This window comes from Ranitomeya imitator, chromosome 1 (genome assembly GCF_032444005.1).
Source record: "Ranitomeya imitator isolate aRanImi1 chromosome 1, aRanImi1.pri, whole genome shotgun sequence".
Classification (NCBI taxonomy): domain Eukaryota; kingdom Metazoa; phylum Chordata; class Amphibia; order Anura; family Dendrobatidae; genus Ranitomeya; species Ranitomeya imitator.
In genome coordinates this window covers 536,393,417-536,405,011 of record NC_091282.1, presented here as the reverse complement: position 1 = coordinate 536,405,011, position 11,595 = coordinate 536,393,417, and the positions used below count along the sequence as shown (strand labels likewise).

Here is an 11,595-nt window from a genome sequence, read left to right as displayed (position 1 = left end):
TCATGCTCACTGAGCTCTACTACGTCTATTAAAACTGAGCACAGACACACGCTGTGGGCTTTTACGACCCCCCCTCTTCACTCTGCCTAGAAAGCTCTTCTTCTCTCTTGGCCTGCAGGCAACTCCCTCCCCCCTGCGTGCAGCTGTAATGTGACACCAGCGTGCCTGCAAAAAGCACATGGCCAGGGGGTCCTTCCCTTTATTCTTGTAAACTGGAATATGATTTTTGGCCTCTGCATCGGCCGGGCCATCACCCAGTACATTTCCCAATTTCCTGTACCCTTGGTATCCGAGAAACGAATTACTGTTTACTCGCTGTGCATAGCAGGTCATGTTTGGTCTTAATAGAATGCTAGTTGCAAAACAAGATCAATGATAATTCCGTCGTCGCTATACGAGGTTGAATCCTAGAGCTACGGTAGATATGAATGTTCCATAACTCTGAGTCCCTCTGAGAAGAGAGGAGTGCACTTCATAACTCAGCCCACTCAGTGATGTCACGACCAGAGGGCATATCTTAACCCTGCTGAGTTGTGAGTCAGTCTTTGCCCAGGAACAATGCTAACAGCAGCTCTGCTAGCTGCTCTGATGCATTCTGATGTCTGCCCTTCCACCGAGCCACATGTTTTGCAATGATCTGAAATTATATGAGAGAACTGTAAGTGTTTTTCAACTTTAATCCCATTTTATTTGTAATTGTACTGTACATACGATGCTTGTCTACTCTTATAATATCTTTTTATACTTCTGTAAACACTGCCTACCTTTTTGGAGGAAATTATATAAAATTACTAGCTTTGTCTCTCCTGTCTCTATAACGTACTGTCACCTACTCCCAAGTGAATTATGCTACTAATTTGGGGGTTCTGGACCTGTTATTAGTTACAGAATTGGAGCTGGTGGCAGCAGATTTGTCCTGTGCGTTTGGGACACTTTGTAGTAACGGACGGCATTGATAATTATTGTTCCCGCCTGAGTGGGAGCAGCTTTATCGCCCTCGCTGCAGTGTGCCCATTAGCCAGTACAAAGTAAGGCAGCCTTTCTGGCGACTAATTATCTTAGGTGCAGTACCCTGTCTGACCTGAGGGAAAGGGGAGCTGCAAGTTCCAAACAGGAACTGGAAAGTGGGATATACATAAATCCCCTTCAGAAAAGAACTGGGCAACCAACCAACCCCGGTTCATGACAAATTGGTGTGAGCGGTGTGGATGATTAAAATTATCCTCCCCATGAACTGTGACATGGGGCTTCCTGTTCTATATGTATGCACTGTGGTATCAATGGCACAAAGGCATTTAACCCCTTAAAAACATCAGTTACTTATTCAAATCTGAGAAAATGAGTTGTTTGCCAACTTTGATGCCAATTCTAATGCCCAGAACCCATTTGGGCCAGGCTGGAAGGACCTGAATTTAATGCAGGGCATCAATATCTGTGTATTCTTACTGTGATATCAGTGGCCCAAAGTCATTTAACCCCTTAAAAACATCAGTTACTTATTCAAATCTGAGAAAATGAGCTGTTTGCCAACTTTGATGCCAGTTCTGATGCACAGAACCCATTTGGGCCAGGTTGCAGAGACCTGGTTTTGATGTGGGGCTCCCTGTTCTATATGTACGCACTGTGTTATCAGTGGCCCAAAGGCATTTAACCCCTTAAAAACATCAGTTACTAATTCAAATATGTGAAAATGGGCTGTATGCCCATTTTGATGTCAGTTCTCATGCCCAGAACCCATTTGGGCCTGGCTAACAGGACCTGTGTTTGATGAAGGGCATCACTATCTATGTATTCTTGGTGTGAGATCAGTGGCCCAAGGTCATTTAACCCCTTAACACCTCACTGCATTGTATGTTATTATTGTGATGCTTATTTTTTGTTGTTAAACCTATAAAAAACAGAAAAGAAAAAATTGCCGAATAAGAAACTGACAAAAAAGAAACCAACTTCAACTCAGAATAAGAAACTGAACGAATAAGAAACCAACTTCAGCCTCGTAACAGTAAGAACAGTTACATGTTACACATCGACAGGCAGCAATACCCCGACAGCAGGAAGAATAATCACATGTTACACAGCGACAGGATGCCATACCCCAACAGCAGTAAGAATAGTCACATGTTACACAGCGTCATTACGCCATACCCCGACAACAGTAAGAACAGTTACGTTACACAGCGATAGGCTGCCGTGCCCCGACAGCAGTAAGAACAGTTACATGTTACACAGCGACAGGCAGCAATACGACAGCAGTAAGAACAGTTACATGTTACACAGCGACAGGACGCCATGCCCCGACAGCAGTAAGAATAGTCACATGTTACACAGCGTCATTACGCCATACCCCGACAACAGTAAGAACAGTTACATTACACAGCGATAGGCTGCCGTGCCCCGACAGCAGTAAGAACAGTTACATGTTACACAGCGACAGGCAGCAATACCCCGACAGCATTAAGAACAGTTACATGTTACACAGCGACAGGACGCCATACCCCGACAGTAGTAAGAATAGTTACGTTACACAGCGACAGGCAGCAATACCCCGACAGCAGTAAGAACAGTTACATGTTACACAGCCACAGGCTGCCATAGCCTAACAGCAGGAAAAATAGTCACATGTTACACAGCGACAGGACGCCATACCTTGGGCAGCGGTAAGAATAGTCACATGTTACACAGTAGTATGAATTTTTATGCCAAAAGTATAACTTTATTCATGCGTACAGACATCACCAGGTGCTTTATGACGTAAAACAGGTTGCGGACAATAAGGTTAACATTTCGACCGAGGACGGTCTTTGTCAAAACCTCACTGTAAAATAAATACATAATGTCAGTGCGCTGAACACATATATATGCACAAATACAAAATTAGGATTTATCATATTAAAACTATACTTCCCAAATAACACCAGTATAAAAGGGGTTATACACAAAATATATACAGCTATATGCAAACAGTAGTACAGTATCAAATGTGAAAAATATTACATAGTATCCCTGGAGATTCATATCTCGCCAGTATAGGAGATGCAAAAAAACTACAAAAAGGATGCAAGAGAACTACAAAAAGGATGCAAGAGAACTACAAAAGGGATGCAAGAGAACTATAGAAAGCGTAACATTCCCTATCTTCCTTTATAGCCTTTTCTGGACTGACTCCTTTTTCCTCTATGCACCCCTAATATAAGGTCAGTGTATTACTTTTAACAGCTTCATCTTTAAACCCATATGGTCTATACTCAAAGAAATATGTGGATCATTCCAGGATATTCAGTGGTACTCCATGACATCTTGGGCTGCTCCTGGATTTATAAGGAGCACCTTATGAATATGTATGTAGATGCATATGCTAATCCGCTCTGCATTTTAAGTTATCCACATGTATATACTTTTCCTGCTAGAGGAATATGTATACAGGTTCATTTGTTGCAGGTTACGCTTTCTATAGTTCTCTTGCATCCTTTTTGTAGTTCTCTTGCATCCTTTTTGTAGTTCTCTTGCATCCTTTTTGTAGTTTTTTTTGCATCTCCTATACTGGCGAGATATGAATCTCCAGGGATACTATGTAATATTTTTGACATTTGATACTATACTACTGTGTGTATATAGCTGTATATAGTTTGTGTATAACCCCTTTTATACTGGTGTTATTTGGGAAGTATTGTTTTAATGTGATAAATCCTAATTTTGTATTTGTGCATATATATGTGTTCAGCGCACTGACATTATGTATTTATTTTACAGAGAGGTTTTGACAAAGACCGTCCTCGGGCGAAACGTTAACCTTATTGTCCGCAACCTGTTTTACGTCATAAAGCACCTGGTGATGTCTGTACGCATGAATAAAGTTATACTTTTGGCATAAAAATTCATACTATTGGAGTGCGGCTGTTTTTCGTGAAGATTGGGACTATCTGTCCAGCCTGCACCCGCCTACCTTTTGGTTATAGAGTGCACATCATTCCCTTTAAGTTGACATGTTACACAGTGACAGGCTTCTATACCCCGACAGCAGGAGGAATAGTGACATGTTACACAGTGACAGGCTGCTATACACCGACAGTAGGAAAAATAGTCACGTTACACAGCGACAGGACGCCATACCCCGACAGCAGTAAGAATAGATACATGTTACACAGCGACAGGACGCCATACCCCAACAGCAGTAAGAACAGTTACGTTACACAGTGACAGGCCGCCGTGCCCCGACAGCAGTAAGAACAGTTACATGTTACACAGCGACAGGCAGCAATACCCCGACAGCAGTAAGAACAGTTACATGTTACACAGCGACAGGCAGCAATACCCCTACAGCAGTAAGAACAGTTACATGTTACACAGCGACAGAACGCCATACCCCAACAGCAGTAAGAATAGTCACATGTTACACAGCGACAGGCAGCAATACCACGACAGCAGTAAGAATAGTCACGTTACAGAGCGACAGGCAGCAATACCCCAACAGCAGTAAGAATAGTTACATGTTACACAGCGACAGGACGCCATACCCGACAGCAGTAAGAATGGTCACATTACGCAGTGACAGGCCGCAGTGCCTGACAGCAGTAAGAATAGTCACATGTTACACAGCGACAGGCAGCAATACCCCGACAGCAGGAAAAATAGTCACATGTTATACAGTGACAGGCAGCCATAACCCGGACAGCAGGAAGAATAGTCACATGTTACACAGTGACAGGCTGCTATACCCCGACAGCAGGAGGAATAGTCACATGTTACAGAGTGACAGGTTACTATACCCCGACAGCAGGAGGAATAGTCACATGTTACACAGTGACAGGCAGCCATAATCCAGACAGCAGGAAGAATAGTCACATGTTGTATGGTGCAGGTCTCCATAACCCAAACAGCAGGAAGAATAGTCACATTATGCAACAATAGGCCGCCAAAACCCGGGCAGCGGGAATAATAGTCACATGTTACAGACTGACAGGCAGCCATAGCTCTGACAGCATTAAGAATAGACACATGTTACACAGTGACAGGCAGCTAAAGCCCGGACAGCAGGAAGAATAGTCACATGCTACACCATGACAGGCTGCCATTCCCCGACAGCAGGAAGAATAGTCACATGTTATACGGCAACAGGCCGCCATACCCCGGCAGCAGGATGAATAGTCACATGTTTCACAGCGACAGGCTGCCGTACCCCATGTCGGCTCACTTAGCTACTCTTCGAGGTAGACACAGGCACATGTGTGGTTAAGGCTCCGAAGGGTTTGTTGCATCATAAACCAAAAACCCAAACTGGTAACAGAAAAACAGCCTGTCTGGCTCAAATGAAAATAAAAAGTTCATATACAGTCCTGTCCAGTTCGTCTTGGACAACACCTATGGCAGCTCTGGCAGGGGCCAGCAGTCAGTAGGCTTCCTATCCTCCACACACGTAGCCAGAGGAAAAAAACTAGCTGAACATTTAACTCCCTTCAGCCTCACCCTGGAGGTGGAGATATGGTGGGTAGGTGTCTGACCTGTAGCTTTTGATCCTATTTACTAGGTGATTCCCCATATATATAACTGGTAGTCTGTAGGGAAAGTTAGAAAGTTCCAGACATCTGTCTGAGGAGGACAGAGGGTCCACGGAGCTGTGCATGCCTTAAGAGCTGCATCTCCCAGAAGGAGACATTTCAGAAAGCAGAATACGTTGCAGTGAGTGTGCAGGAAAGCAAAGCACAGGAGAGGATACCAGAAGGGGACCAGCCCCGAGCAGGCTGCCGACTTTTGAGGCGCAGATAACTGGTAGCCATAACACCGAGGTAGTAAGGATCTCTACGCCTTACTTCAGAGACCGGCAGGACAGCTAATTCTACGTTACCTGTTCGCACCTACACCCAGGAGGCACGGTGGCACCCCTCAGAGGCTGGGGCATGCTAGAGTCCCTATAAACTGACTCCAGCCACCAGCCATACGGGTTTTGTCCTATCTGACTACGGGGGACAGGGAGAGAGACACAACATCTGTGAGGACCTTATTTGAAGCTTATGCAGTAAGGGACTACACCACTACAGTGCAAGGGGAGGCTATTGATTTCCACCTGGACAAGGGGACTCTGGAATTGCCTCCAAACCAGCCAGACTCTACCTGCCCTGTGATCTGGTGCCCTGGACTGTGGCTGCTGAAACCAACAGTAAACAAGGTAAAGAGACTGCAATCCTGTGTCCTCGTTCTTCACTGCACATCTCACCATTCTACCATCTACACACTGGGAAGCCCTGGGGATATACTTCACCTGTGGAAAGGTATACCATTTAGCTGCCATAACATCTCCCCAGCGGACCCCTTAGAGCAGCGTCGGTCACCCTGATCGAATACCACAGGTGGCGTCACGAACATAAACCTTATCCCTTTAAAGACCTTTCCCTTTTATATGGACGTCCCAGGGCCACGGACCGGGTCAGCCACCGTGACATCCCCCTGTGAACCGCTGGACCCGTTACCGAGTAAACCCCTTGCCCTGACAGGGCGTTCCAACTTGGCGTCACAAACAGGATGGACTGACCCAGCAAAACGGGTCATGTGCGCCTAAAAGACTGTGCTTTTCTGTTTTTGTGTTCAGAGACTGTATCGCAAAAGACTGCCAAAATTGCAGCCAAAACCACCACCATTACAGCACCACGAGGTGTGCCTGAGAAGAAGTGCGTGCCATTATGGGAGGAGACTACCAAAGCGGTGCAAACAGTGCTGAACTCCCCCTACGAATGCTATTACAAGATGAGGACCTGCCAATCTGCCAAAGAGGTCCGCCTCCTCATCTGCAATGGCGGGAACAAGGTGGAGAAGGAGCCCCGCCCCCAAGAAATGGAGGAGCAGTGTGTGTAGGTGGCCGCAGATCCGGAAGAAGAGATGGTGACCAGCGGGTACCTGAACGATGGCGAAGTGACCCGGGACCATCCCAAGCCACTGGAGGAGGACCCAAAGTCCCCGCTGCTGTAGGATCCGGACTTCCTGGATCCGCAGGTGGAGATGCTGAGCCGCCAGCTCCTGGACACTGAGCTGACAGCGGTGAAGAAATGGAAGTCGGCCCTGTGCAGGAAGATCGCACTGGAAGAGCTAGGGCAGCAGCTGACTCCAGCATCCTCATCAGCAGAGCAGACCGGCATCGGTGGAACCACATCAGACGCAGGTACTGAAAACGACCCTGCCCCGGTGACCATTCCCGCTCCAGCGACCGCTCTTCTCCCAGTCACTAACCTCGCTCTAGCGACTGCGCCTGCCCCAGATGAAGGCCCTGCTCCAGCGACTATTACCACCACCGACGAGACGTTGACAGGCACGCTTCCAACACCCATAGGAACGCCGCTGGAGGTGAGCCTTGAGGGGGTGGTATTCCAATGGGACAATTCGAGAGCAGACCCAATCGGGTCCCCTGGGGAGTCCCAACCAAAAGGGTCCCATATTGAAGCCCTCACCTGGGAGGAATATAACCGACGTCTGGTGCTAAAATGGGAAGAGGAAAACGGGAGTGAGGCCCAACGCAAAGTGCAGACCCATAACACCCAGCGCGGTGACAAAAGCCCAGCAAGATGGAGTATAGTAGTGGCCTTCTACCCTAAAAAGGGTTGGGGTTTCAATCAGGAATCTGGGCTACCGACGAAGGTCTATGTCACCCGCAGTGATGTGGAATCTCATCTCCGGGATGGACATCCTGAACGGGATCTGTGCCGAGGGGATCATGTGGCCTACACCCGTCACCGGGATGAAAAAGGCTGGTGCGCTCGGAACGTTAGGAAATGCGTACCCACCACAGTGCCACCTAGTGTCAAAGTTGATACTGTAACAACATGTTAGTGGAGGTAGGCTTGCGGAAGATATCCGTCTGTATCTCACCCTTACCATCTTTCTTTAACGCTGTGGGAGAGAGACCTCGCCCTGCCTGATCAGTCCTCGCCAATGTGCCGCTTCCTATCATGGTATATTGACGATATATTGCTGATCTGGCAGGGATCATGTGACAATTTGCATATATTTATGAGGTCCTTGAATGACAACGACCAAAATATTTTTATCACCTATAAGTGTGACGCTTCAGTCATAGAGTTTCTTGATGTAACGTTAAAGAATGATGGTAAGGGTCAGATACAGACGGATATCTTCCGCAAGCCTACGTCCACTAACATGTTGTTACACGCTTCCTCCTTCCATCCGAGGCATATGATCCAGTCGATCCCCACCGGGCAATTTCTACGTTTGCGGAGACTTTGCTCTACAGATGGAGACTTTTATAAACAGGCAGAGGATCTTAAGAAACGCCTGCGGGAGTGAGGTTTCAGTAATCGCATAATCAAAAAGGCATACAATCGTGCCAAATACTCTTCCAGAAACGGATTACTATATTGGACACACCAATCGAAAAAATGTAATGATGTGAGATTTGTCACTAATTTTCACTCACACTTTTCTAAGATGAAGAAGATTCTTGATAGATCTTGGCATATTTTGAAGGCCAATCCTTTTATTACCAGATTTAACCCTGAGAGGGCTGCTATTACAGCTAGGAGGTCGAGTAACCTGCGGGACCGACTGGTCCATAGCCATTACACGGGAGAGCCAATAACTACATTCCTGGATCAAATTGAGAGGCGAAGTGGAAGTACCCCGTGCGGCCACTGTGTGGCATGTTCCAATATGGACCGCATGGATACTTTTAAAAATCAGGAGGGCTCTAAGGAATTTAACATCAAGAAAAGTATTACGTGCACGAGCAGGAACGTAATATATTATGCTGTCTACCCATGTAATATGATTTACGTGAGCATGACTACTAAACAGCTTAAGGTATGTGTGCGTGAGCACGTGTTGGGGATTGAGGCAGCAGCTGCGGCAGAGGATGTGACGCTGTTGAAAACTGTCTCCCGACACTTTAGTAGATTCCATGGCTGTGATGGTAGGCAGCTTAGGGTAAGAGGAATTGATATGCTTGACGTGAATATTCGGGGTGGAGGGACATTTAGGAGATTGGCACAGTTAAAGTCCAGATGGATGTGGGCACTTGGCCCAGTCCATCCATCTGGACTTAACGAAAATATTAGTTTCACCCCATTCCTCTAAGTTATCACTCTGTATTATAGATGACGGACATAATTCACTCTGTGTGTACATTTTTTACTTTTTTATTTTTCAGTCTTAGCTATAAGTATACGTGGAGACGATGATGACGATATGGATGGGCAGACTGGTTGAATATTTATATAATTGGAGATCTGCCGTTGAGGGTCCTTGAAACAACGGAGGAATGATAACATCTGATGCCTACTGGTTCTATATGCTCTGTAATATATACTGATTATTGTTTTATCATATTAAATTATTTTGTATAATGTAATGTATACAGTGCTTGAACTTGATTATCGTGCATCTCCCACTGCTATATGCCAGATAAATATGCGTACTGCATTCGTTTATTGGTGGTACATATGGTATTTTTGCAGATCTGTATATATATAATAATAAATAATAATAATCTTTATTTTTATATAGCGCTAACATATTCCGCAGCGCTTTACAGTTTTGCATACATTATGATCACTGTCCCCGATGGGGCTCACAATCTAGATTCCCTATCAGTATGTCTTTGGAATGTGGGAGGAAACCGGAGAACCCGGAGGAAACCCACGCAAACACGGAGAGAACATACAAACTCTTTGCAGATGTTGTCCTGGGTGGGATTAGAACCCAGGACTCCAGCGCTGCAAGGCTGCAGTGCTAACCACTGTATATATATATATATATATATATATATATGTATACATGTATATATATATGTATATATATATATATATACGCCATCCTGCCCGGGTATATTTATATTTTTATATTCAATCTTTATATTCCATGTGTTGTGAGTTCCGCTCTTGGGCTCCCTCCGGTGGTTTTAAGTGGCACTTTTGTGAGTTCTGCTCTTAGGCTCCCTCCGGTGGTTTTTAGTGGAATGGCTGCTACTTGGATTTAGCAGTTAGCAGCTGCTTCCACTGATTGTCTTTTCTGCTCGGCTATTTAGCCTGGCTCTTTCCTTCAGCTTGTGCCACTTGTCAATGGTTCCTGGTTGGATTCACATCTCCTTTGGATTTCCCTGTTATCCTGACCAGTTCAGCAAAGTTAAGTCCTTGCTTGCTCTTTTCCGTCCACAGGTTGTGGACTTGTCCGTTCTGTGCTTTCTATGTTTTGTCCAGCTTGTCAGTATGAATTAATTCAGTGTAGCTGGAAGCTCTGGGAAGCAGATTTACCCTCCACACCTTTAGTCAGGTGTGGAGATTTTTGTAAACTCTGTGTGGATTTTTTTGTAGTGTTTTATACTGACCGCACAGTATTCCATCCTGTCCTATCTATCTAGCTGGACTGGCCTCCTGTGCTACATCCTGGTTTCATTCTGTGTATGTCTTTTCCCTCTCCACTCACAGTCATTACTTGTGGGGGGCTATCTATCCTTTGGGGATTTTCTCTGAGGCAAGATAGTTTTCCTGTTTCTATCTTTAGGGGTAGTTAGTTCTCCGGCTGTGACGAGGTGCCTAGGGAGTGTCAGGAGCATCTCACGGCTACTTCTAGTGTTGTGTTGAGCTTAGGGACTGCGGTCGGTACAGGTACCACTTCCTTCAGAGCTCGTCCCATGTTGCTCCTAAACCACCAGATCATAACAGTACAAGTGGCCAAAAATGAATTAAATGCATCTCAAAAGAAGGAAAAAAAAATTCTGAGCCATTTTTTTTTCTGTGCTGTTTTGTCTTTTTTTTCCTCTTGATCTCTGGGTGGTTCAGGATTTATGCTCTGGCATGGATGTTCAGGGTTTGTTTTCTCGTGTGGATCAACTTGCTGCAAGAGTACAGAGTATCCAAGATTATGTTGTCCAGACTCCGGCTTTGGAGCCTAGAATTCCTACTCCTGATTTGTTTTTTGGGGACAGATCCAAGATTTTGAACTTTAAAAATAACTGCAAATTGTTTTTTGCTTTGAAACCCCGTTCTTCTGGTGATCCAATTCAGCAAGTTAAAATCATCATATCCTTGCTGCGTGGTGACCCTCAGGACTGGGCCTTCTCCCTTGAATCAGGGGATCCGGCATTGCTTAATGTAGACGCATTTTTTCAAGCGCTCGGATTATTGTATGACGAACCTAATTCTGTGGATCATGCAGAAAAAACCTTGTTGGCCCTGTGTCAAGGTCATGAAGCGGCAGAATTATACTGCCAGAAATTTAGGAAATGGTCTGTGCTCACTAAATGGGATGAGGATGCTCTGGCTGCTATTTTCAGAAAAGGTCTTTCTGAAGCCCTTAAAGATGTTATGGTGGGCTTCCCTACGCCTACTGGTTTGAGCGAATCTATGTCTCTAGCCATTCAGATTGATCGGCGTCTGCGCGAGCGCAAAGCTATGCACCATATGGCAGTGTCCTCTGAGCTGAGTCCTGAGCTGTTGTGAGTTCTGTTTTTGGGCTCCCTCTGGTGGTTACTGATGGTACTGGGTGACTTGTCTTTCCTGGGTCTCTGGGTTCCACCTGTTCCATCAGGATATGGGAGTTTCCTATTTAACCTGGCTTTGCTGGCATTTCCTCGCCGGTTATCAATGTATCCAGTGT

At 45.6% G+C, this 11,595-nt stretch overlaps 1 long non-coding RNA gene across 1 annotated transcript in view; it reads left to right on the top strand.

The window, feature by feature from the left end:
- The first annotated feature begins 556 nt into the window (after positions 1–556).
- The window catches only part of LOC138657921 (uncharacterized), a 239,702-nt gene continuing 228,663 nt past the window's right edge, over positions 557–11,595 (top strand). The window contains exon 1 of the long non-coding RNA XR_011317255.1: positions 557–658. This is a non-coding gene — a long non-coding RNA (uncharacterized lncRNA). The remainder of the gene's footprint in view (positions 659–11,595) is intronic.